This window comes from Pezoporus occidentalis, unplaced genomic scaffold (assembly GCF_034315485.1).
Source record: "Pezoporus occidentalis ecotype Australia unplaced genomic scaffold, CSIRO_AGI_Poc_V1 ctg172, whole genome shotgun sequence".
Lineage (NCBI taxonomy): Eukaryota > Metazoa > Chordata > Aves > Psittaciformes > Psittacidae > Pezoporus > Pezoporus occidentalis.
In genome coordinates, this window is record NW_026913554.1 from 3,019,020 (window position 1) to 3,046,867 (window position 27,848).

The window sequence follows — 27,848 nt, forward strand, 5'->3', positions numbered from 1 at the left end:
AATAGTGTTCCTTCTCTTCTCTTTTCCAGCACCACAGAAGTAGTCCTTTAAAATGACTTCTTGAAACAATGAAATATGTTGTTACTATCTCAGTTATGGCAAGCTAAGGAGGAATGCAAAGCAGTAGCCTTAAAGTCCTTGGGCACTTCTGCCTTAAAAGATAGAAAAGCGAAGTGGCTATACAAGATGCCTTTGCAGCTGCAGTTGGTCATTGGGAAGCATGTGGTGGCCTTGGTGCAGCTGAATCATTATGATTCAAGGTTCTTGGAGCAATTAGTCATATGGATGGGTCTTTACATTCAAGTTCTTACAGCTTCAGTGGACAGAAAAGACAAGTCAACATACCAAACTGGTGAGATGTTGTAACAAAAGATTTTAGAGGGGGGCTGGATTTCCTTGGAAAAAATCTTGAACATCAATTTCAGGCAACAGTTGTATCTTAATTGTTCCTTTTGGTTTTGAATTCCCAAAGCAATAAAAATTTCCAGAGTGAATAAAAAGAACTTGTAGCACTACCTTCTTACCTATATAGCTTGCCAAAGTAAAATTAGACTTTTGGTTGAATTGTTATTAAAAAATAAATAAATAAAAATTAGGGAGTTAACAATTAGCTCTGTTTTTCAAGGTGCTAGTTTACAGACATTTCCGCAGCCACTGAAAAGTTACCAGTGGCTACTGCATTTGATCCAATCATATTTGAAGCTGAGCTATGGAAGTGAAGGATTCAGCAATCTGTTGAAACATGTAACTAATACATTTGACACACTGTGCTGTAATATGTCTATTAATTGGTTGGCTAGTCTCCATCAAGGCTATTATAATAAAAACTTTCAGCAGTTCCTTACTTACACAGTTTTAATTTTCATGAGCTCATCTCAGAAAGTTAGACACCCATTTTATATTGAAAGTTAGCCTCTGAAAAGCCCAGCTTGAACTGAGAAGTTAAACATAAGCACAGGATTTTTAATATGCTGAGAACATCTGATTTTCAAATTTTGTGTCTGGTCATTATCATTGCACCATAATGGTGTTTCAAAATTTCTGTCTGGCACTTCTGTTTCACAACATTTAAATTCTTTCTATAATGTTTGGTAAATTGCAGTGCAAATGACACAAAATTCTAGAACTAACTTTTATCAGAATAAGGAATCTCATAGAAATTTTAAAGGGTCCCAGGAAGGTATTAATTTTAACATTTTGAATGCAAGAAAATTTCAATGACTTGTTTTCTTGAGTTGCTTCAAAGATACAACTATATAATTTTTATTTAATGTTAATATAATAGTAAGTTTGTTTATTTTACATTTAGGTTTAGGAATATATCATTATGATCAATTCTTTTTTATAAGTCTTTATTTTTTCTTAATTATATGTTTTATTTTTTCCGATCTAAACTTTCACAACTCATATTCTAGGAAGAATTTTTAATTTTGACAACTTTCTGTGCAATATCAGAGCTCGATTGAGCATGAAATTCCCAGTAAGTCTATATCTTTCACAGTGTTATGGAATCGTTAGAAATACTGAATTTGTTCAGATATTCAATGGAGTTTTTTGATCCTCAAAGTCCTAATTTTTGCGGGTTATAGTTTGTACTCCTTGGCCTTGTTTGGGTTTCAAAACTTAAATTTGTAATCTCCAGATTTATAGTTTCTGTAATACAGGATCAAACAAAATTTACGATTACATTTCTGTCATAAATTTTTAAATAGACTCTCTACCCTGACCCTGTGAAGCAGTTTATGGCAGAGTGTTTGTCAGGAGATAGTAATGATATGTCTAAAGCGTCAATACAAATATTGAGTTCAGTTATGTAACTCTCCCATAATTACTGATGTTTTAATTCATTCAAGAAGCATTTCTAAATTCATCACTCAGAAAAAAAATTATACTTTTTTTTTCCCCACACAGCACATAAAGTTGTCTTTATCAGCTTTCCTCAAAAAAACAGAGTAGACTCTGCCTATCAAATTTCCCAGTGAGCCCTTTCGTGCTTTCACTCATAACAACTCTCTTGAACATGATGAGCTTCTCAAATGATTAAAACCTCTCACAACCATCTCATCCTTTTCCCATGTCTTTTGCCATGACAGCTATAAAAAAGAGTGACTAAATAGCAATGGGTTTATGGCTGTAATTACTACCTACCAGGCTGTTCATAATAATTTTGTTGCTTTTATTGCTCCCTTGTTGGGCTTATTGAAGCCACCTTTTTTGCTGCTTCTGGCAGAAAGTGTAAGTTTGCTTTCTGGCAGATGAGAAGAGCTTTCTTGGCATGCATTCAGGAGGCCTGAACTTTCTGTTTGTTTCTGAGTTCTATAAATAAATAAATATTTGGGGGAGTTTCTGGGGGTACAGATTTGGGATTTTTTTTTTTATAAGTTTTTTTGAGGGTTTTCTTGGTACTTTTTGTTTGTATTTGTATTACTAATTCTGTCCAGTTCCGCTCCTGTATATTTCAGCTGATGTCAAAGCATCAACATGGACATCATACACAATTAAATTATGCATTTAAGTGCCTTTTTGGATTAGAAGCCTCAGTCAACTGCTAGAAGTGTGTTCTGCTAGATTTAGTAGAAAAATTAGTAGACTATATAAACCTACAGGGTTTTTAGGTTGAAAATTATTTAAGTATGTTAACAAGCACAGTTTGGTTCTTTTCTTTCTCCTGTAATATTGTTGTTAAGGGCTGGAGGGAGAAAGGGTCAAATTTACAATATGGACATTAATGCCTTTTAAATACAATAGTGGAACCCTCCAAACTCCAGGCTGATTTTATTAAAGGAGTGTACAAGAATGTAAAAATCAGCACATTAAAACTAGTCAAGTTTCTGGTGAAAAAAAAAAATACATTTTGTGGTTATAGAGCTAAAATTTTATTCTGGTTTGAATTATACTATTTTAGTGAAAGCAAGAGCACATCATTAGATCCAGGTAATACTTTCTTAGTTAATCTGTAGGCAGAGCTCTGTCTTCTTAAGTCCCTACCCATGAAAAATTCAGAGCAGTGTTTCAGTATCATGTATTACTTAGCAAGTATACACTGCCATATTCTGCCAGCTGCAGGGAGATTCTCCAGGACAAACTGCATATAAATAGCACAGAATGCCTCTTCTGCTACTCAGAGTTGCACAGATCAAAAAGGAGACTAAGACAATTCAGGAATACAGAGATATTTCAGCCCATTTATTCACATTGTTCAGTCTATGCTTTGAGGGCGTTGGGGTTGGTTTTTTTTTAAGTGTTCGGGTGGGCAGCATCTAATTGGACTTGTGCAAAGCGTTCGTCACTGTCCCACACGACATCCTTGTCTCTAAATTGGAGAGACATCAATTTGATGGATGGACCACTCGGTGGATAAAGAACTGGCTGGATGGCTGCACACAAAGAGTTGTGGTCAATGGCTCAATGTCCGGCTGGAGACCAGTAACGAGTGGTGTCCCTCAGGGCTCGGTGTTGGGACCTGTCTTGTTCAGCATCTTTGTCGGTGACATGGACAGTGGGATTGAGTGTGCCCTCAGCAAGTTTGCTGATGACACCAAGCTGTGTGGTTCGGTTGATACGCTGGAGGAAAGGAATGCCATCCAGAGGGACCTTAACACGCTTGTGAGGTGGGCTGATGCCAACCTTATGAAATTTAACCATGCCAAGTGCAAGGTCCTACACCTGGGTCGGAGCAATCCCAGGCACAGCTACAGGTTGGGCAGAGAAGAGATTCAGAGCAGCCCTGCAGAGAAGGATTTGGGGGTGTTGGTCAATGAGAAAATGAACATGAGGCAGCTTCAGTGTGCACTCACAGCCCAGAAAGCCAACCATGTCCTGTGCTGCATCAAACTGAGTGTGACCAGCAGGTCGAAGGAGGTGATCCTGCTCCTCTACTCTGCTCTCGTGAGACCTCACCTGGAGTATTGTGTGCAGTTCTGGTGTCCTCAACATAAAAAGGACATGGAACTGTTGGAACAAGTCCAGAGGAGAGCCACGAGGATGATCAGGGGACTGGAGCACCTCCCATATAAAGATAAGGTGAGAAAGTTGGGGCTGTTCAGCCTGGAGAAGAGAAGGCTGCATGGAGACCTCATAGCAGCCTTCCACTCTCTGAAGGGGGCCTATAGGGATGCCAGGGAGGGACTCCTCATTAGGGACTGTAGTGATAGGACAAGGGGTAACGGGTTAAAACTTAAACAGGGGAAGTTTAGATTGGATATATGGAGGAAATTCTTTACTGTAAGGGTTGTGAGGCACTGGAATGGGTTACCCAGGGATTGTGAATGCTCCATCCCTGGCAGTATTCAAGGCCAGGTTGGACAGAGCCTTGGGTGATATGGTTTAGTGTGAGGTGTCCCTGCCCTTGGCAGGGGTGCTGGAACTTGATGATCTTAAGGTCCTTTCCAACCCTAACTGTTCTATGATTCCATGATTCTACTAAATGGTTCAATTACAAATTACATGTTGGCATTATCTTGTCAGAGTTGGTATTCCCAAACATAAACCAGCACTAGCCTTTCAAGGAATACTATTATGGCCAGTTACTGCAGGCATGTCAGTTCTCTAGGAAGAGCATACTGTTAGACAGAAATAACGAGTACAAAATCACAGCGAGCAGAACTACGTATGCAAGAATTCTAGCAAGAAGAAAATCTGAGGTTTCAGTCAGAAAAACAAACTAGTAAGTCAGGAGAATGAATGGGAATATTGCAGTTTACCAGTCATGCAAGGCATTGCTAAGTGGCAGCTGCTGGTCCGTGGAGCCTACAGAACATTTCCTCTCCATCTAGAAGAAAGCCCATGCATGATGCTGGCCACCACTTGGTCATTTTGTGTCGTAGAGGAAGCTGAGGTGGATTGATGTAGCTGCATATAAGGAGAGGTAATCCAAACCCTTTTGTCGAAAAATGAGTTTTCTCTGAAATTGATGCCATCCATCTAAAAATAGTCATTACAGCTCCCCTTGTTCATCATGCATTTATGACAGTCTTTTTAAGAAGCAGCGTCCATTTGCACAGCAGTTTTGCTGTCATTAAGCATTTTCGAGACAGGTTTGGGACCTCTAAGGAAAGGGAGGCAGAGCAATGGTTCTCCTGGTTACTTATTCTACAAACTGAACTCAGAACGAATGCATACTTTCATGTTTTATGGCTTACACATTAGCAAGGTTGCAGGGATTCAGTAAAAGGAACTCAGTTAATAGTGTGCAATCCTGACATTGGTTCTTGGCTGGCAAATGGCACTGTTGAGGCCAAAATTAAAGGTAGGTAAGTGGAATTTACCTGACTCTGAATTTTGGCTCCTTTTCCATTAGAAAGGAAAAGGAACTGCTTTTGGCCTTGCTTCTCAACAGTTCTGAGAATGAGAAAATTTGGTAGAATCATAAATTTGAAGCTTTCTTTTCATAAAAGCTCATTTTTCTTGAAGAAGTTCAGCTGTATTCAATTGACACCTTAAAAAATCTGACCTGACTTGTTCCATGCTTCCTTTGGAAGTAGAAAACTGAAAACTTGTATCTCAAAATATTTAAAAATATTGTAGAGGTTGATGAATACTTGGTGTGTTTAATCAAAAAGTTTATTAGACAATGAGAATAACTTCTTTCAGATGCAATTTTCTTTAACAGGAATGCCACTAAGGAAAATTTAAGGGGAAAAAATGTTTAGAAGTGTGAATATCTGTTCATGACTAACATTAAAAGTCAATTTTAAGAAAAGATATCTGAATACATGCTCAACTGAGCCTGTTCAGCTAATAATGTTAAACTTCAGGGAAAAACCCAAGCTTGTATAGCTGACTATCTATCTCTGGCATGTACCTGAGATCATCCAAGGATGTTTCTTTGGGGAAATCAGTTACTGGGGCAAGCGAAATTGAAATATTGCAAAGTGTATGGATGTTCTGCATGCAGGTCTTAAGCAGGATAATCCAGGGATGGTGTCTATTTGCAAAGCACTACAGTGGTACGTGAAGGGAACTGATTATTCAGTGACATGCTCTAAGGTTCCAGGCAGGGGGAATGGGAATGTTTTGTGAGGAAAATTTGGTTAGGGCTCATAATTTGGAATTTTGGGAATGCCATGTTACACTTAGGTGAAAAAAACAACAGGTCTAGATGTTTGAGTGAATCAATTGACATGTAAAATTTAAGTTTACACCAAACTGGACCTTTTTCTAACCTTAATGTATTTTTTTTTATGTTTGTGGTGGTTGTTTTGTTTTTGGGTTTGTTGTTTTTTTTTTTTTGGGGGGGGGGTTTGGTTTTTTTTTTTTTTTTAAGGATCTGTTATTTCTGTTTCTAAAAAGGTCAGAAATCTGAAAGCTACTGTAGCATTAGAAAAGAAAAATTTTGGACATTATTCTAATGCATAGACATGTAGACAAAGCGCATAGTGGAAAGCTTGCAAGGAACGTCACTCTTGTGATTCAGTCCAGTTTTGCATTCTCAGGATGATTACATGCTTTGGACAAGGTTAGCGTAAACAGCCAGTCATTTGAGTTGTGATTCAAGCAGATACTCTGACCGTTTTTGTTTTTTTCATCAGCAGATCTGTTCTTGAAGTCTCCAACCCCATTAATTACAGCTGACTTTTTTTTTTTTGCATGGCACTTGACATAATGAGATATAATCCCCATCTGGGCACTTGTGAAGAGTAATTGCACATTTGCAAGATACTGCAAGATTTATAGTAGCATCTCCTAATATCTCACAATACAAATGTATCTAACGTACTGTGAGGGGTAAATTGGCACATTCACATGATATGGCAAAGTTTTGTAAAATATCTTACTTTATCTCTTATGAAAACTATGAAATTATTGCCTGTCACTTTTGTGTGTTTATTACTGATTATTCTGCAAGGCTGTATTTCAAATCTATTGCTTGCGAACATGAACAAATCCAGACTAAACAGGATACAGTCAGAGATGAAATATTGTGTTTGCTGAGATATCAGCACAGAGACCTCAGCAATTTTTTAAATGGAAAAATAGAATTATGGGTGCCAAGGGCTGAGAAGTCAGAAGTAAATGTAGTAATATAACCTACATTTCAAGAGGAAAAATGGTTGTGCTGAAGATAATGATCCTTCAGAACTTGAAAATAATACATCTTTCTCCAAATGCAAGAGTTTTTCTCTTCATTCTCATTTCTGTCTTTGCCAGAAGTTAAGGGTTCATGTAGGGTCCAGAAATCAAATATGTTCATAAATGTCTTCCACTCAGTCGCAGCTTCCGAAATCCTTTAGCAATCTGAGGCTAAATAGTCTCCAGTGCGTACTCCCATCATCAACAGCCACTACCTTGCATCCACTGGGTTCAAAAGAACCCGTCAACCACTTCACACCTTCTAAAACTTCTTATTAGCAGAGAGAGAATTGCATTCACTGACACTGAAACCCTATGAGGTACATAGTGAGCCCAGAAAACTAAAGCAACAACACTACAGAATCTGGCTATACCACAAAGTGCACTGGGGGATGCCAGTGGTCTGTAGATGGTAGCAAAGTTAAAAAGTACATATATTGCTCTTATTTACAGGGACAAGATTATCTGTTTGGTTATCCACAATACTCTACCGCTGAAAATGCAGTCCACTCATGCAGAAGAGGATTATATGTTTTTATCCACAATTAGTCTGCAACTTTGTTTTTTTTTCTGATATTGCTGTTTCATGGCAAAATAATACTCCATATTCAGTAGTTGAGCACCAGCCTCATATCTTTATTTACAAGTACGCTTGTCTTATTTGCTTCAGAAAGCCTAGTGGGAGAAAGTTGAGTCACATCGCACACCTTGTTCCCTCCTGTGTGTGGGCCACAGTTCTTCCTTCAGTTCCTTTTACTGCCTGGCTGGGTGCGAACATCAGGATGCAGCTTGCACACTTAACCTGAAGCTGTAGGAGCATCTGCTGCCCTCTTCCTACCACTTCCATTCAGAGATGCCATTGTACTTAAGAGGAAATTTTAAGTATTCACAGCTTGCTTATCAGGGAAAAGGAGTCATCTGGTAGAATGAGAAAACTCATGCACTCTGTGGTATGACTGTAAATAACTGCACTTAAAATGAAATCAAAGCCCATATCTTGGGACAAGTATGCCAGCTTCCAGGAGAAGATGTTTTTTTTTCATGGCAGACTTATCACTGGTTTCCTAAATGAACCAAGATAAACAGAATGAACTCTTTCATGTGGCTGCTGTGATTAAAGCAAGGTCCTCAAGTTGGCAGCCTATTATGGGGGGCTTCAAAGTGGAAATAGGAGCTGGCTTTTCTCTTTCTCTCAGAGAATCCTGCTGCTATTTGTGCATGGTCTATCTTGGTGACTGGCATACATTGGAATATATGCCGTCTGTGGGCTTGGAAATCTCATGGCAGTAATCAGGAGTGCACTGGTCCTTATGGCAGGCATCAAATGGGCTACTGCCAGGTCTTTGAACTACAAAAATAAATAGAGAATAGAACTGCATTGTATTGGCAAAGCCTGACGCCCAGTCGTCTGTCTTGGAGCATGCTCTGGTGAGAGTGTTTAACTTGGATATGGTCCATCACATGTGGTAGCTGCAAGAGTGGAAGAACAGAACAGTGTTAGACGGTACACTTAATAGTGTGTTGGCTTAGTAGTCCTCAGGAAACTCTTACTCCCATTTTCTCTCCTAGGACTCTGAGCCCTACCCTCTTGCTGAGCTTCTGTGTAAGTGGATATAGAGATCAGATAGTACAGTTTTCTCCCTGGTCCTACAAGAAACCTGTATGCACCGGTCTGATCTGTAACATGTGCTTATGGCAAGGGTAGGAATTGTGTGCCTTTTCATTGGCAGTTTAGACAGCTCTGACTTACAACATGCTCTAGGTGAACTGCTCTACCCTAGAGGACTCGGGAAGCAGAGGAGAGGAGCAGCATGTTCCATGGTTTTGGCTAAAGCATGTTTTCCTCTGTCTGTTGTGGGCAGTCTGTGAAGCAAACTACAACCTCCTCTTTCCTTGCTCAATTGCATTTTTGCGCCAACTAGAGTGTCCTGCGAGCCCCTCAGTGTGTTACATACCTACCTACCTGACTGCTAAAACTGTGCGTGTGCAGTGTGTGATCCTGGAAAGTTGCACCACAGTTTTCATGCACTGTGAATGTTTTCATGGCTGAATCAATTTGTTATGGATTATCAGACAGGGTTTCTGAAGAAAGAAAAGCTGAGTATGAAATTTTCCAATTAAGTGATATTGCAGCTTTTATGTATGACTTCTGTATTTGTTCAATAAAAGTTTTTTGGGATTTTTGCTGCATAAGTTACTTGATACAATGTTGGTGAAGGGAGGGAGAAGAGAATTTAAAAGAGGATGAATTCCCTAGTACAATCCATTTGTTTTGTGTCACTTTGGGAATGCAAAGCAGCCATGAACTCAGTTCCTGACTATTCAGAGTTATCAAAAATGGCACAAATCACTGAAGAAATGCTGCTTTACATTATGGATGACTAGGAATTAATTCAGAGTAACTATGTTCAAATTTGAGGTACGTTTCCAGTGGGTTTTTTTACATGATCAGACTACATTCTGAAGGGATAAAATAAGTTAGAGTGAAAATTTTGTGAGTTCTCAAGCAAACACTCTATCAAATGAAAATGATTTTATTTGGGTTTAAAGCAGTGACATTTCCTTTATCATAAAAATCTGTTTGCTGAGAACTTGATGGCTCTGTTACTGCCCAGTATATTTACTGTGGGAAATACACTGTATAGTACATGAATTTTTGCAGGGTCACCAGTGGTCTCCAAGCCAGTTGCTAGCTCTGAAATAAGGGCAGAGGCAGCACAGGTTGCTGCTGCTGCCAGGGTCTTCCTCCCGAGGAAGGACACAGCAGCGTGCACGTGCTTTTAGAATGCTAATTAAAAAATGAAAAGGAGGATACTGTAGGCTTTGAAACACATTAGGCAGGAAAAGGATAGCTTATGATGATGCTTGCTAGGCATAGTGTCTGAGCACTCTGAACAATAAATGATCCATAGCGTGGTAAAGACATTTAATTAATTTAGCAAAATGTGGGTTGTTATGCCATTCTACTTATTTGTATCAGAGGGCTTTAAGCAGAAGTTGTAACTCTGTCTTTACTCAGCTCCATGAGATTAGAAAGAGATTGTTTTTATCTGACAACTGATGCTTTCTATTCCATGTTTGAAGTAACAGTTCACTGGGCTAGGTTTTTGCGTTTAGCTTAAAGGTGTGTTGATAATTTCCCATTAAAGTAGCATTTACCTAAATATTTATCTGAATGGAAGAGGTGACTTACCAGTGTTTATGGTCCAGATGCTTATTATTCTGCTGCACTTTGTTTCTCTACTATGGTTTCTTCTGAGGTACAATGGCAAAAGAAATCCATAGAAAAAAATATATAAGAAAAGCTATATTTTTTTTTTTTGTGATTTCTCTCCTAACTGGGACCAGGAAATACTAAAAACATCATGGGTATAAGGTGGTGGTGAAAAGACTGATTCCTAGAACAAATCACTCTAGGTGTATGTGACCAAACAGAGTAACATTGGGGATTTCATCTGCTATGCAATTTGAATCTTCAGTTATTCACCGTTTATACTTATAGAAAAACTACATAAAGACTGTGGGCTGGCAGGCAGAATACTCATCTCTGAAATTCTGTTACTGACAGGGGATACTGTACTTTTTTCTTGTTTTCTTTTTACATGATAGTAACAAATGCCATCTCCTTGTTGAGTACAAGGTGAATACTTGACATGAGCCTTCAAAATCATGAATGGTAGAGCTCTTTAAATCCTTCCTCAATGAGCTAGACTTATGTGGCTGTTATGATGCATAGCTTCATTTCTGCTAATTTTCTGAGATATATAAATGATGAAACTCAGGCTGTGTGTTACCAGGCTGGTGGCTTGCTGCTGAAATGCTCTGAGAATCTTCCTTCTTTTTTTTCTGAGATGGATCACAAGTACTGCCTTGCTTCAGAGCATGCTGGTGTGAAGGAACTTGGTTTTGGAAAGGCCTTGTAACAGAAAGACTCCAGGGCTGTAAATGTTTCGAGTGTTTCAAGAAACAGTTTTCAAAAAAGCCTTTTTTTTTTTTCTTTTTTTCCCCTTCAAATTCCCTGAAATACTTTGGTTTCTTATAAAATCTAGAAAAATATTTCTGAACAGAAAAAATTTTAACTCCTTCTGAAGTTTATAAACTACAGATTCAATATCTCTCTCCGTTGTTTTGATTTCCATTATATGCTTTTTACAAAACTCGCTACCCTCAAAAACTTTAAACAGTGGGGGTTTTAGTAGTTGTCATACCCAATGTGTCTTGCATGTATCTAAGTATTTAATGTAGGCTGTAGCTGTTTCAAGTGCTCCATAAACAATATATTAGTTTACCACCTGTATATTCATTTTTCCAGTCATTTCACTATGTCGCTTAGTCCAGAGATTTCTTCTGTCCTCTAAATTTCCAAGTAACCACTTGGATTAGTTAATTATATTCATCTTCACAGAAAGAATAATTCTAGAGTAATCACTGTGCCTAAGTGGAAGAAAATCATTGCACTTGTGGCTTTGCACAAGAGTGCAGTGTCATTGTGTAGCATAGTTGGTAAAATCAAATAGACTGCATAAGTTTAAAAGTCTTTAATCCAGTTAATGAAGGAAAAAGTTCATTGTTTCATTTTAAGCAGCAGGCTAATCATAAAGTTATCTTATTTGCCTGATGTTCTATATTTAATTCCCATCAATGCCGTATATAGTAGTGAAGAAAAATGGCTGAACTGGAATGATAGCATTCACCCTTTTTTTTACTCCTGGGCAAAGGCATTTTTACAGTAAATTTGAAGGGGAAATAAAAACTTCAAAACTTACCTGTATTTTCACAGAACCATAAATATGGATATATTATTTGCTACAGTACTAATCACAGATCTATCCCTTACAGACTCTGCTTATATTTTCTTAGGAATATGTGTAGTATATAATTAAAAAGCCCAGAATATATATCCCAAACCTCATAGGAGACTTGTTAGTTCAAACACCACAACAGAGTGAGCATGCATGCTTTGTTGCTTCATGTTTTTCAATTTTATGCAATGAAAATTAATAACTGAGAATAAATTAATCTACTAATAAGTCTTCAAAGCATCTTCATTCTTCTGATTTTAAATATTTAATTGATAATTGTGAAGATCAAAGATTCCCCTGGTACTGATCTAGTTTTAACAACTAATGCTATAGCCAGATACTCATTTGTGTATAGAAGAAATAAAGACTTGTTTAAAAATAGATGCAAAAAAAAAGTATGGAAAAAATAGATTAAAAGAAATGGAATTTACATTACATTTTTAATATTTTTCCTAAATCATGTTATTAACAATATAGTGAAAATATTTATAATTAAATATAATCTATTCTGCCAGCTGCCTGCTGATTTTTTTTATTCTTGGAGAGATTTATCATTTTCAAATGCACTGTGATTAGACAATTTGGGTGAGGAATTATATCTCCTTACCTCAATTTGTGATTAGGAAATTTCTTTTACATAAGATACCTTTGTGAAACTTTACTAGAGTATTAAACCTCAGCTAACTCAAAAGAAGGAGATACAGGTAGTGAGGTTGAAAGGATTGTTTGTTACTGTTAGGAAGATCAAAGAAATAAACATTTTGCAATCTAGTTAGGCTTCAGGGATTTGGTGATGTTGAGACTGAAAGGGTTATGTCACGTGCAAATCTTTTTAATCGCACATACAAGCCATAAACAATGTTGCATTTTGAGCATTTAAATTAACGTGCTGTAGCAGGTAACAGACATATTCACGTATGTCTATTATATATGATATTCCCATATCATATTCACACTTGGACGCATCAGCTTCCTCTGCAAAGGCATCACTTCTACTGTTCACAGGCTGAAAGCATCTCTGTATCCAGGGAAGACTGTGGACAATGTGTTTGAATGAGGCCATGCCTCCTCCTTGCCCTCCCAGGTGTGGGCTAAGCTGCATTTCCCTGTTACAACATACCAGGCCACCTACTCCAGCAGCAAAAGCCAGATGGGGGGTAGTGCTTAGGACCTTGCTGTAGAGGATCGGCATCTTGCTCTTGAATCAAACAGGGTAAAATTTGCCCTGTTTGGATAGGAGGCCAAAGATGATGATCTACCTTTTCTTATATCTCTATATCTCTCCAGCTATTCATCTTCTCCCACCACAAAGCCTGTAATGACTCAAACTGGACTGGTATTTTCTCTGCCTTTTTCTGTTTCAGAGCTGGTAAGAAAACATTACACCAAATTCACATATTAGGGAATGCCAAAGGATACCATTTTGGAAATACTATTCCAGTTTGTTCAGGATGATACCTGTTTTATTTTTCTGCCTGTGGTTTACCATCTGTTGTGTTCTCTTTGCCTTGTCTCATCTGCAGCCCATTGTGCAACAAAACCCTCAGGACAGAGGGAGGATGGGAAGGTAGATCCTTCCTTGCGAGTAGGGGAGCATGCAGAGGTGGGAGAAGTTTGTGAAACAGAGGCAGAAAGAAGCCCCTGCTGAAGAAAGGTGCAGTGGTGGGCACGGAGGGATCCCACAGCCAGAGGTGAAGGGATGAAAGCCACTTCTCTTAGGATGCTGAGCAGCCTGGGAAGTCTAAAAGTTGCTGAACTCAAGACAGTACTGGGTGAAAAGCCCTGCTCCATAAAATGATTAATACAGCCAGGTAAGTTTTGCCTTATGTCTTTTTTGCCTCACTCAGTTATCACTGTTGTTTAAAAAATTCCATAGTTCTAGACTTCCCTCTCCCCAAATTACAGAATCTAGCCATTGGGATTCATGGCTGTCACTATTTTTGGGGTGCTCTGAGATTGGTATGAGGGTTTGGAAGATCCTCTTGAAAAAATACCTTTTTATAGCATATTGTCTTGCAGCCCTAAAAATAAGCAGTGTTGGTTGGAAACTGGGAGCAGAAATTGCATAACACCAAGCATATATAAACCCCTGAAGCTCAGTTTACTTAGGATTGTTAATGGTGTATCTAAAGAGAGGAGAAAAAAATGTAAGAGATAGGAAGGATAATGATGTGAATTGCTAGAGCACAAAGCAGACTTGGAACATGAAAGAGCGAAACCCCATGCCAAGATAATTAGATGATATAAGCATAAGGCAGGGAAGTTAGCCAGCACTTATCTTCATTTATAAATAATGCTTCTGAGCACTTCTTTCCATCCCCATTTAAAGATTAATATTCTGCTGTAAACCAGACCTGCTCTAAACATCAGAGTCTCACTTACCCTGGATTAACCTAGTGGTTCTCTGCAGGATATGATGAGGTCAGAGCAATGCAGTTTATCTCCCTGTTTTGAGTACAACAGGTGTTGGTACTCCGGGGTTGCCCTTTTTGATAAAGGCTGTACAGAGAACAACAGGGAGACATGAATCCCTGTTAGTACCCTCTCATGAATCCTACTGAAGTGAACTCAAAATCTGTTTTTATTCAACTGTAGTAGAATAGACCCTCCAAACATGAAATAGGAATTCGAATGAATATCCTTCCTGACTCTGATATTTTCAAAATTGACATGGGCTCTAGATGCCTTATAGCCAGTTAATAGGTAATAGGAAGGGGTCATCTGTGGGGTCCTTATGATGCTTTGAAATGTCTGCCGCACTATTTAATGTGTCAGAAATTGCTTGTATTTGATGCAACCCTTCAGCAAGGTTCAGTGCAATACTTTCCAAATTAGTTATATTCTTCCTAAGGAACGAGTGCCAGAGACACGATTCAATTCAGATTCCCACATTGTGTTGAGATAGGTGCTTGCCGGGGACTTGGCCAGCTAATCTATGGACAAATTGTCCAGAGCAACAGAATACAGAGGTTTAAGAAGTTATTATGTCTTCAGACTTACAAACGTAGCTCCCTCTTGAAAGCTTTTGTGATATGTCTGCTAACAGATAACATATTCTCAGTATGGAAGACAGGCTTCCCAGGGCTTCTGACAGGTTGGTGTGCCAGTGGATAAAAGCATCAAAATACTCTGGTCACCCTTGCTGGTGATCTGTTAGTGGAAGTGATCTGTTCATGGGAAGCCAGCTGGTTGTCTATAGTGCTATTTTTTCCTTCTTATTGCCAGTTGCTAAGTCATATAAAGGACATATTAAAGAAATAACATTAAATAATGCTAATTTTCCAGGCAGATGATTATTTATGTCTGCCACAGAAACACCAAAGGCAAATGTGAGGGGAAGATGTCATCTGTAGTAGCTGATAAAGGACAGTTAGAGTCACTTCAGCAGTGTTTTTAAATTGCTAAAGAAGTTATCCCAAGAATTAGTTCTGCTAGCTAGACAAGAATTATCAACTTCTAAATTAAAGAGGAAGAAATGAGAAAGAGATAGAATCTTAATATTAAGCTACTTTTGAATAAGTGCTTTTTTTGACTTTTGAAATCCAATCCAAATTCTGCCCTCTAGGCTGTTTCATTCCACCTGGCTTTAGCCAGAAGATTCACCTGGGATGTACTAGCTTTCCACTTTCTATGAAATGGAAAGTTTCAGGAGCCTCTAAAAGGCCTTGAAATACAAGTTGCTTGAATCACCATAAGAAGGTGCTTGGAGTGACTTGTCTTCACTGTAGATGCCTAAACTGAGATGGGAGGAGTGAGGAATAAAGTCTCTGCAAACCTTGCTTGATATTATGCAGAAACACAGCCATGAGTCCTCAAATGATTTCTTAGCATGGGGTTACCAAAGTCTGTTACACTGTAGATGCAAAAAGAGTTGAAACAATCATCAAAAAGTGTATGACAAAATGTTAGCCCCTTAGAACAGTCCCCTTCAACCTTATTTTCTTTTTTTCATTTGGCAATTGAGGATTATCCTGAGAAACCTGACTTAGTTTTAAAATAACATTGATCTTCAAAACCACAATGGATTCTGCTCATAAACAGAAGGTTAAGCTGACAATCAGAGCAGCATTTCATTGAGAAAGGCCAAATGTGAAGAATTTGAGATTTAGAATAGCTGTGATAAAACCTTATTACATACATAAATATTTGCCTTGATTTCAAGATTGAAAAGAACCCAGTAGTGTTGCATGTTTGAAAAATAATAGCATTTATTTAGGATGTGACTTCTTAAGGAGGTACTACTAAAAATCTTAGTTACAGATATTATTCTTTATTCTACAAAGGACAATCTGGGAGCTGTTGCTTTTTTACTTTGACCTTTAAATGTTACCCTAATTGTCATCAGTTCACATGCTATTTAAAGAGAAGAGTAATTTATAATGGTAAAGTAGTGGGATTTATTTTGTATCTCTTTTTAAAAGAAACATACAACTTGAATTGTGTACTTCAGGCTTTTTTTTTTTTTTCTTCTTATTTTTCTTCCCTGCCAATGTTCTTTTTGATTGCTTGGATGCCATATGGGATTATGGCCCTTTTATCTTTTATATGACTATCACCTGCAGGCAGTTGTATCTGAGCTCCTGATCCCTGACCACAGCTTCTCCTAAACCTCTGTGAAACATCAAATAGATTTAACAAAAGGCCAAAGAAATGAATGATTTTTTGTTGCTATTACAGGATCTTAGTTGACTGTCCAGGTTATCACTTCAGTAATAAATGAAAAATGTATTTATTGAGTTTTGTCTAGTCTCTTGGGCTAGTGCTCCTTATAGAGTAATAAATGTCCTCTGGATCAGACCACCATGGTGGGCTTTCAATTGGAGATCATTGATTCCAGCAACTCTCTCAGGTTCGATAATCTCAGTTTAGCTGTAGTAATTTTCTTTATTTTGTTATATCCAGCAGCACATACTGTACCCTTGCGCTTTTCAAGTTGAACTCGACATGAACTCAGGGGTGATATCCTGCTTCTTCATGGTGGAATTCTTTTGAAATAGTGAAATTCTAGAAAATGTGAATTATTAACCATGTTGGGACTATCAAAGCCAATGTTCAGTTTTCTAAATTTCCTGCATTCTTCAATCATTAATGAAAGAGGATGCAAATGCTATCAAGATTACAATTTGTTATAACACTACAACATTGAGCATTTTTGGTTGACCACCTGACAACTTCGTGCCACTGAGCAAGTTCAGGGTGAAGTGGTATCTTAACAATGGTTGTTTTAGTAACAATATCAGAGTAACTGCAACAGTGTTTAATTATCTCGTGCCAGGCGTATCCATTTCTGAACACAGAATTCTAGTCCCGTAGCTCCACAATGGCTTGGTCTGATCAGAGATGTGTCTTACCTCCTTCAGGCTATTCACTGACATCCCTGCTCTGTCTTGGTGGTCAAAGGATCGGAATCCGTTTAACAGCAACTCTGTATGACTCCTGGACATGGGCATGGATATGAGTCCATTTTTTTACCAAAAATACCCCCATGAGAGGTATTTTGAAACATAATAACTAACATAAGTTAACATAATAACTAACATAAGTTAACATAGTAACTAACATAAGTAACTCCTGGATAGGAGCGGCTGAGGAAACTTTGAAGGAAAAAAAGAGGCTTATGAAAGCTGGAAGCAAGGACAGGTGGCCTGGGAAGAATACAAGGATAGGTCTGGGAAGGTAGGGACCAGGTTAGGAAAGCTAAGGCCCAGTTAGAATTAAACTTGGCTAGGGATGTGAAAGGTAACAGGAAGGGATTCTATAGGTACATTGCGAATAAAAGACAAACTAGGGACAACGTGGGCCCTGTCCAGAAGCTAACAGGAGTACTGGCTATCCTGGATTTGGAGAAGGCTGAGGTTCTGAATGACTTCTTTGCCTCGGTCTTCACTGGCAAAGGCTCTGACCACACCACCCAAGTCTTGGAAGGCAGATGAAGGGATTGTGAGAATGAAGACCTTGGGCCCACTGTAGGAGAGGATCTGGTTCTAGACCATCTGAAGAACCTGAATGTGCACAAGTCCATGGGACCTGATGAAACCCATTCACGGGTCCTGAAGGAGCTGGCGAATGAAGTTGCTAAGCCACTGGCCATCATATTTGAGAAATCATGGCAGTCAGGTGAAGTTCCCGACAACTGGAAAAAGTGAAATATAACCCCCATTTTCAAGAAGAGGAAAATGGATGACCCAGGGAATTACAGACCAGTCAGTCTCACCGCTGTGCCTGGCAAAATCTTGGAGCACATTCTCCTGGAAGGCATGCTAAGGCACATGAAAATCAACAAGGTGCTTGGTGACAGCCAGCATGGCTTCACTAAGGGGAAATCTTGCCTGACCAATTTGGTGGCCTTCTATGATAGGGCTACAGAACTGATGGACAGGGGTAGAGCAGTTGATGTCATCATGTCAATTTGATGGATGGACCCCTCAGTGGATAAAGAACTGACTGGATGGCCACACACAAAGAGTTGTGGTCAATAGGTCTACGTCTGGCTGGAGACCAGTAACGAGTGGTGTCCCTCAGGGATCGGTGTTGGGACCAGTCTTGTTCAACATCTTTGTCGCTGACATGGACAGTGGGATTGAGTGCGCCCTCAGCAAGTTTGCAGATGACACCAAGCTGTGTGGTTCGGTTGATACGCTGGAGGGAAGGAATGGCATCCAGAGGGACCTTGACACGCTTGTGAGGTGGGCTGATGCCAGCCTCATGAAGTTTAACCATGCCAAGTGCAAGGTCCTACACCTGGGTCTGAGCAATCCCAGGCACAGCTACAGGTTGGGCAGAGAAGAGATTCAGAGCAGCCCTGCAGACAAGGACTTGGGGGTGTTGGTCAATGAGAAAATGAACATGAGCCGGCCATGTGCACTGGCAGCCCAGCAAGCCAACCGTATCCTGGGCTGCATCAAAAGAAGTGTGACCAGCAGGTTGAAGGAGGTGATCCTGCCCCTCTACTCTGCTCTCATGAGACCTCACTTGGAGTATTGTGTGCAGTTCTGGTGTCCTCAACATAAAAAGGACATGGAACTGTTGGAACAAGTCCAGAGGAGGGCCACGAGGATGATCAGGGGACTGGAGCACCTCCCGTATAAAGATAGGGTGAGAAAGTTGGGGCTGTTCAGCGTGGAGAAGAGAAGGCTGCGTGGAGACTTCACAGCAGCCTTCCAGTGTCTGAAGGGGGCCTATAGGGATGCTGGGGATGGACTATTTGTTAGGGACTGTAGTGACAGGACAAGGGGTAATGGGTTGAAACTTAAACAGGGGAAGTTTAGGTTAGATATAAGGAAGAAGTTCTTTCCTGTTAGGGTGGTGAGGCACTGGAATGGGTTGCCTAAGGAAGTTGTGAATGCTCCACCCCTGGTGGTGTTCAAGGCCAGGCTGGACAGAGCCTTGGGTGATATGGTTTAGTGTGAGGTGTCCCTGCCCATGTCAGGGGGGTTGGAACTAGGTGATCTTAAGGTCCTTTCCAACCCTAACTATTCTGTGATTCTTTAAGTACAGGCAATTTGAGATGGCTCCTGAAAGTATTAGCTAGACTTGCCCATCCTGCTCATGAGTTACACCTTTTTGAACTGCTTGTCTATTCCTTCTGTAAGGTGTGGCATGCTCTTTTAAAGTGCACGATCATGCCGTTTGCTTTGCCTCAAAATATTTTTCTTAAGATGCATCACAAACAGCAGCAGTTCACAATCTGCATGTCCAGCAGCTCAGACACATCTCGGTGGAATCAGGACAGAGCTGGTGTTAGATGGTTCCCCACTTCAGTGCCTGGTCCCACTGCTGCTGGCTTGCCTTCTCATCACCCAAATCTATTTTGAGAATCATCAATTTTAGAAGTCTGGATGTCCCAGAGATGGTTGCATTGAAGGGAAAATCTGATGCTAACAAAAATATGCTTTTAAAATACTTTCCCATTGTATTTAATGTTGGAACATTCAGTGCTAGAGTAAAAATGAAAATAGATATATTATTCTTACCCTAATCCTTCCATATATTACATGGATTTTGTTCCTTTTTCCACTTGTTCTTGGACTGTATTTATAAAACTTTCTTAGCAAGGTACCACAATAAAACGTTCTCCAGCTGACAATAATATCTTTCTCAGTAGTATTTGAGATTTTCTCTGATACGTGTAACCTTGACAAGACTATAACTAGATAATACTGGTGACATTTCATTCTTCATTTACTATAAGAAATAGAATAGAAAGGGGGGCAAATAATGATTTTATCTTGTATATTGAAAAAATATTTATCTTTGAATGAGAGGCTGTCTTGTGTGACTTTCTGCTTGGTATGATCAGAAGATTGAAACATTTCTTTGTCTTTTTCTTTACAAAGCATTCTTGTTTTCTTGTTTAGACCATTCTCAGTTGATTTGACATTAATCTTGGCTGGGTTTATTCCAGTTTTAATGCTATATCTCAAAGTAAGTGTCCTGGCTTGCTTGTTTTAAACCCCTGAGCATGTCCTTGGCAAGCTAGGTATTTCAAGAAACCAAAACACTTTCACACTGAGCAGTTCTGTTCAGTTAATGACAACTCTTTCTTTGCTTCCTCTTCTGAACCTTCACCAGACACTAAATATAAATAAGGCTCTTAGCTGGTTTATAAAGTGGTGGTGACTGAAGGTAAGAGAAGCGCCTTTCTGAGTCCATCCTCTGCATGTGTGTGCCTGGAGATCTGAATGCAATGTGGAGTACTTGCTGGAACCGAAGAAACTTCACAAAACTTGTGTTACTGTTCCTCATAATGACTGAAAAAATCCCTGATTTTTTTTCTCAGTCTGATTTAATGGGATATTGCATTTCTTTGATATACCTAATAGTGTACCTTTTCCTCTGGAGAAGTACAAACCCAGTCATTTCCTCTGATACTTTCTTTTTCAAAGTGTGCATACTACAATGGATGAAAACCTGCTCTCTGTTGCAATTACTATCATAACTTTCTAGTTTGATTCACTTTTTAGTACTTTGATTCTAATTATTGTGGGGAAAAACATCTTTTCCAACATAAAATTTCTAAAATTTGATTTTGTGAAATGGCTGAAGTATTTATTTTAATGCCAGCAATAAACAGTCTTCATGTACTTTAGCCTACAGTAATTCTTCCTGAAAACGAAAGTAAATGTACAACAAACCAGACTATCCTGTGATTGTCTATAGTCATTAGAGAAAGTAAGATCAAAATTGAACCTTTTTTGACAGCCCCACTGAATTATAGCTAGTGGTTGAGAGTATTCCGGCAAAGAGACAAGACAGTGTTAATGTGTCTGTGTAAGCGATACTGTACATCTATCTGTCTGGATATATGATCATGAGCTGAAGATTGTTTATTGTCAAAGGCTGAGTGGCTAATAAATGCTGGCAATGGCTTGGATTCACTGGAATGCTGCACAGCTGCAGCATTAGTCAGACTTTCCCTTTTCTGAATTCTGTAATCCCTTCAATATTGCATTAAATATGTTTTCAATATTTATCTGGATAAAAATGTGCTGAATATTGCAACTGTTTCATTCTGATGTCTGTCACGTAGGAAATCTGTATAAGGCAGAAGGTAACGATGTTTTTATCACTAAAACCTAATGCAGCTGCTTCTTGCTTTGCTTGCTCGTTCAGAGGCTTGTGCTTGGGCTATTTACAGCACTTGGTAAGCCTTTGTGATTGCTTGGAGGTGGAGGCATGTCAGAATTTCTGCAGCCAAATTTCAGGCCTTAGTGCTTGGCTGAACTCACTGAACTGACCCGTCACAAGAATCGGAGTTCCTATAGATTTCAGTGTCAGTAGAATTTAGCAGACAGATTTTGGATTTGTTATACTTCGTACTCCAAATCCTTGACAAGCCAGGAGTCAGAATGGTTTATTAATATGTCACTATTTTTTTATTAGTTTTCCTAAATGATTAGCCGGCCTATTGTTAGCTGATCCATTGTCTCTCTCAACTTTTTTTTTCAAACAATTTTTATCTATGAACCAGATTATTTGGATAACAGTGATTGCAATTAATGATGTGGGAACAGGGAAATATGCTCTCCTTATGTTGTGGGTTCAGAATTAAGACAGGGAGTCCAAACACATGCAGTTCAAGTTAACCACATGGTCTAATGCAGCCCTGGCAATGCTAAGGATCACTGTGTCCATGTGTTTCCACCAGCAATTACTTTCCCAGCTGCTGTTGAAAAAAACAGAAAGCACACCAAATGGAATTGTCTGTAGGCACCAAAGATAACCCACTGCTGCTTGGGAGAATTGCTTTAGGCTTTGTGATCTTAAAGGTCTTTTCCAACCTAGTTGATTCTATGATTATCCTGACCTGGAAACAACTGGGCTGCGTAGGCATTAGGAATGGAGAAGGTCATTAAGAAATCATATTCAAATTCAAAGTATCTTTTGTACTTTTTTCCCCAGCTGTATTATTAATAGCTTGATCAGACTTAAGCAAAAAGCCTATTGAATCCATTAGCTGTAGGTCACTGATTCAAGCAGATTAACAGTAGCAGAAAGTGAAGGATGAATTACTGGTGTCTGTCTAACTACTTCTAGTGTTCGCCTTGCAGTTAAAGCTAATTTCAGTCACTTACTGGCAGTCACAGTGGCACCAGCAAGTGAGTGGGTCATGGAGACTAAACCATGCATTCATCCTGAATGGTCCCTTAAGGAAAAGGTGGGAGAGTGTTGGGGAAGCTTGAATGAAAGTTGCTCCCATTCCATGAAAATGCAGAAAGCCTTAGAAACCAGAACTGTTGACAACTTCTGATGTGTAAAAAAACCTGCATTTGAATGAACTGCTGCAAGCATACATTGAAAATGAGAAGCCTAGCATTAAGTTGAAACTTCTACATAATAATCTGGACCATGAACTTACACTGCTTTGTCACATTATCTCTTTAAGATAAAGGCTTTTCATCTAGTCTCTTGACGGTGACTCATTGGCATAATATTTTAAGTGATTAAAATAAACAGAAAAACGGAATACTGTTTTCTTTGTTCAAGAAAAAACTCACAAAAAGTGAGAAGGACAGACCTCGCTTGCTCTCTGTGGTTGGATATTGGCTTTCCAGTATTTTCAAGTACACTAAGCAGTTTCTCATCCCATGCTGCTTTACAAAACATCGATAGCCAGTGTATATTGCCCATTCAGCCTGTGATGCAATGTGTCATATTTGGTCTTTATACCCAGAACAATGATTTATCTTGTAGTAATAGCTTAAAAAGAAATTAGCCCCATCTCATTAGAGACACTGCATGTTTTTTCAGAGAAGAGTGACAGCCATAGAAGACCTGCTCTTGACAGTAAAAATGTATAGATATATTATCATATTTTTACTGAGTTGAAAGTCACAGAACAGTCAAATACTTTTCTTGTCTGGCAGAAAACATTGCCCATCAGTTTTTCTGTGTTATGTGGTTTCTTTGTTTTCTTTTTCAAGATGATTGGGGTCAAGAAACGCAAAGTCCACAGAATAATATTAGGTATCTGCCAAGTGAGCACAGCTATGTGTGTTGGTAACTTCACCACACCACAGGATGCGTCTGATGAACTGGAAAGCTGAGAAATCATAATTATAAAAGTAAGGTACATTGAAACATTGAGTAATATGCATATTCCTCCCTTCTCCCCCTGGCAGGTCACCAATGCTTTTGTCACAGTTGCAGCTTAGTGACCAGCTTTTACATCACTGTCCCCTCTGGTAACGTCACAAACCCCAATCCACATGGACTGTTTTGCTGCCATGTCACATTTATTTAATTGGTTTTCCACTGTCACACCACAGCTGCTTTTGATATTGCTCAATCAACATTTTTCTCACTCAGCAAACATGTTTTGCATTATGTTTTCCTCAGATCAACAGGCATTCCTTTTTCTATCAGATGAAACTTCCAGCCCTTAGTTTCAAGTGCTGTAGGCTCCTTTCTCTTAGTCTTTCTTGGTTTCTGGCTGCATACTATTTTTCCAGTCAAATATTGCTTCTGGCCTTTATTCAGAAGCTACCAAGCTACCACTTGCAAATCACTGTGAGGTGCTTGAAATGAAGTTTAGGTTATTACTAAATATTGTAGCTCCCCTTACAGTATCTCTTCCCTTCCCCATACACAAATTTATGTGTTAATATTATAGAATCTTAGAATCATAGAACAGGATATAAATCATTATCATTTGTTTATGGTCAAGGAAGCCCTGACCTCCACTGGGATTTACAGTCCTTGCCTCAAACAGCTTCTTTTATTTGCACAATTTGCTGGTTTTCTGTCTGTGCTGGTATTGTATGGCTGTGTTGGCACATAGTGACTGCATGCGAGTTTGGCAATAAGCAGCAGACAGGTGGGTGGCTTACTTGCCCCTTACCAGTGCTCAGCTTGCCCACAGCGGCACTTGCAGAAGCATGGCCCCATGCTGATGCTGTTTCTGGGATGGTCTATGGACCTGGCACAGCGCAGGTTGTAGCCTCTGCAACCCCAGTGTGGGGCTGTGTGGGCACCCTTTGGAGGCTATGGAATGTAGAATCATAGAATGGTTTTGGCTAATAGGGACCTTAAAGCTCATCTAGTTCCAACCCCCTGCTCTGGGCAGGGACACCTTCCACTAGACCAGGGTGCTCAAATCCCCCTTCAAGCTGGCCTTGAGCACTTAAAAAGCTCCCTGTGGAGTGTGATCCATTCTACTGCGGGATGTACTGTGAGATGGGCTCTACGACTGGTGGGATGGCTGCCTCCCTGCCCTCCATTGCATGTTTGAGCAGATCATATTGCACGGCTTTGACCATAGCTGAGGGGCCCACCAAAATTATTTAGTTATGGAAAAATGTTGCACAAGAATAACATGGAGGAACTGTACAACACACAAATGCTATTATACAGAGATAGGTATCTGCAATTTTTTTGTTCAGTTTGGGGCCACTTTCACAGATACACAAAGCAGCTGGTCTGCACCTGGTTTGTATCCAAAAAGGCCTTTGCTCATGAATAAATACATGACTAAAAATAACATTGCAGGTCTAATCTACTTACAGTCATAAAAACTTCAACTTCCCTATGGGTGCTCTGGAATAAGGGATGAAGTAATTTTGTCAAGTTTTAATGCAAAATCATTTTTTATTTGCATTATTAAAAGTGGACTTTAAGGCCAAGAACGTGTATAGCCAGACATTGTTTGGGGGGTTGAAAACACAATTTCATGTTTATTTTTCTGTCTGGAAGGTGGTTGATAATCCCAACAATCAGCATATAGTGTGGCTGTTGGACTTCCAACGGTAGCTGTTCTTATTGTCAATCTGGATCTTCAGTAACTAGATTTAAGTTAGAATTTAGAAAACACAGAAGATAACTAATAGTAAAAAAAAGGTTCCATGAAAATAAAACCATGAGGGTTAGATACCTCCTCTTAGATTTTTGTAGAGTCTTATTTTTGTGATTGGATGTGTTCTGTTCTTTCTGAAAGACAGAAGCAACAAGTTTGCCTTTTCACTGTAATTGATTAGTTATTCAACTAGTCTATTTTCTGTGAGCATGGTCAGAAATGAAATGTCTTTCTACTGCAGTCCACCTGCTTTACGTAAAACACAGATTTCAGTTGTGTTTTTTTTCTCTACCACTGTTACACAGTCCCCAAAACCATCTCTTCCATCCTGGGTATGAGAAAGAAATCATGCGTACTTGCCACTGGGCTTTAGCAGAGTCCTTTCATAGGAAAACTACGTTTACTTAGGAGAATAACATCATGTGGCAGGGCTATGGCAACAATAACACCTCTACTGCCAGAAAACACTTAGCTTGGGTGGCTCAGATGGCCCAAAATATTTAAGAGCATTTTTCTTATACTGTAAATTCCCTATGGTACGTTATTTTCTGCTGAAAGCTAATAACTACCCTGTCTGTAAAGCAACTGGTCTTAAGTTTATTAGCTTGCAAGACAGAGAAATAACAGACACATATCACTGACATTTAACAAAGATATCTTTCATGGGTTTCTGTATTTTTTCACATGCACCACACGTTTCTCTTTAGTTAGAAAAACACGGTTTGAACCACATTCTGAGTAACTTCTTACGAAGAAAAGCACATTTTCCAAAAAGTCCTTAATGCTTCACCAAATACTGAGTCCCTTTTCAGAAAGTTCTGAAGGTTTTTGCGAGAGAAATAACATGTCAGCTTCCCTAGTGAAAGCTGTTTCACCCTTGCCGCAGCAGCCGTAGTATTTTCCTTGGCATAATGGGAGAACATCATCCTATTCCTGCACTGAAGTGGAAATGATTGCGCAAATGATTTTCATGCGAAAGTGGCTTCTTCAGGCAGTATAAATCCCCATTCACACTTCTTTAAAAGTATATTATTAGTCTGTTTCTTTCAGTAGAGGAGTGGGTCACAAGAAGATGATGCATGTGATCACTCTAGAGCAAAGGTGTAATAGCAGTATGTTCTGCTGGTTAATTAGAACTTTCCACTGTCTGGGTACATGTTGTGGGTGAGTGATGCACACAGAAGGTGGTCCAGTCAAACATGAATATTTTTGTCCTGGAAGGAGTCCACTTTCAGACAATATTTTTAGCCACAGAATAGTGAGACTGTAAGAAGCTAAAAGCTACCCTTGACTCCTGTATTTTTAACAGGCAAATCTGTACAAATTAAATGGTGCTCAGTGACACAGTACACGCTACTGCTGGTTTGTTCTTCCAGTGACCACATCCTCTTGAATTAACAGCAAGTCCCATGTGAACTGGCCAAGGTCACAGTAAGCAACAGGTAATGCAGAAAAAAATGGAGAGAAACGAGTGGCACGCTTGGTAAAATTATTTCTATTTTAAACTGGCCTCTACAATTTTTGGAATCTGAGTTTTGCTGTGAAAAGAATTTGAAAAGAATGCACCTCCCAAGTGACTCAACTTTTGAGTTGAACCATGTGGAACTTCAAAAGCTGAAGCTGCAAGTTGTGAAAGTCCTCCTTGGGGGCCTGGGGCTCTGCTGAAGTTGTGACAAAAGTTTTGTTAGCTTAAATGGGAACAGGAACAAGACTTTGATTATTCTTTTTTCAAGTCCATGAAGAAGTCCAAGTACCAGTTACCCTGACTAGTAATAAGAAAAATTCAAAGGAGAACAGTAGTTGTACATCCTGGAATGTCACTGTTAACTGCCCAAACTGCAGTCCCAAACTCTTAATAAGATGAAAAGCAGAGGGAATAATTTTCTTTTGTGACCTAAGCACACCAAAGGCTACTCAGAAGCCTGCCTGGGTGGTATGTTAGAGGACAAGGAACTGAGATAAAAATATTCAGGAATGATCCAAGCTTCACACTAAAGAGAAGCTGTTGTGTCTAGGGCTAAAGAGAGGTAATGCTGGTGTTTTATAGTCTAACAGTTTCAAATGACTTACAAGGAACGTGTATATTTCTCTCTTTATTGGCTCACCTACTTAAAGGTGCACAAAGGCACAATGGTTTATTATCACAGTGCCAGTGGGGCTTCAGTTGCGAGCTTATTAGACTGGTGTCTCTGCATGATCCACACAAAGAGTAAGCATTTGACAGAAAGCAAGCTGTTCCTCTTCATCACCCTCTTCTCCAAAACTTTGACATGACAAAATGTTAACTTTTTTTCTGCATGAGTGGCAATTGCTAATTTGGGTAGAAATAATTTGGCTACAATACTTGTGGAAAAAAACACGGAACATTGGGAAACGTTTGCGGATAGTACAGCCCTGGGTTTTATTTGGACTGTTTCCCAGGCACTACACAAATGGAAGTGTGGTGCTTTTACATTTTGAATTCAAAATAAAATGGCCTTTTTAGAGGTATTGCAAAGTACTACATCTAGAATCTAGCATTCAGGTTGCTTAAAAAAATTTGCTTGTCCCTTTCAACCTGCCACTAGGAGGAAAGATGGCAAACAGCAAAAAAGCCTTCCTAAAATGCAGTGAATATTCGTGTAAGAAATCCAGACTAGGATTCCACATATTAACACACTGAAGGTGTTCCAGGCAGCCTTATC

At 39.2% G+C, this 27,848-nt stretch overlaps 1 long non-coding RNA gene across 1 annotated transcript; it reads right to left on the reverse strand.

Annotated features, from left to right (window-relative positions):
• Positions 1-6,241: 6,241 nt before the first annotated feature.
• LOC134161399 (uncharacterized) lies at positions 6,242-27,560 on the reverse strand. The gene is made up of 3 exons (XR_009963958.1): positions 26,515-27,560; positions 10,265-10,314; positions 6,242-8,541 (listed from the first exon to the last, which is right to left on the reverse strand). It is a non-coding gene; the product is annotated as an uncharacterized LOC134161399 (long non-coding RNA).
• Positions 27,561-27,848: the final 288 nt, after the last annotated feature.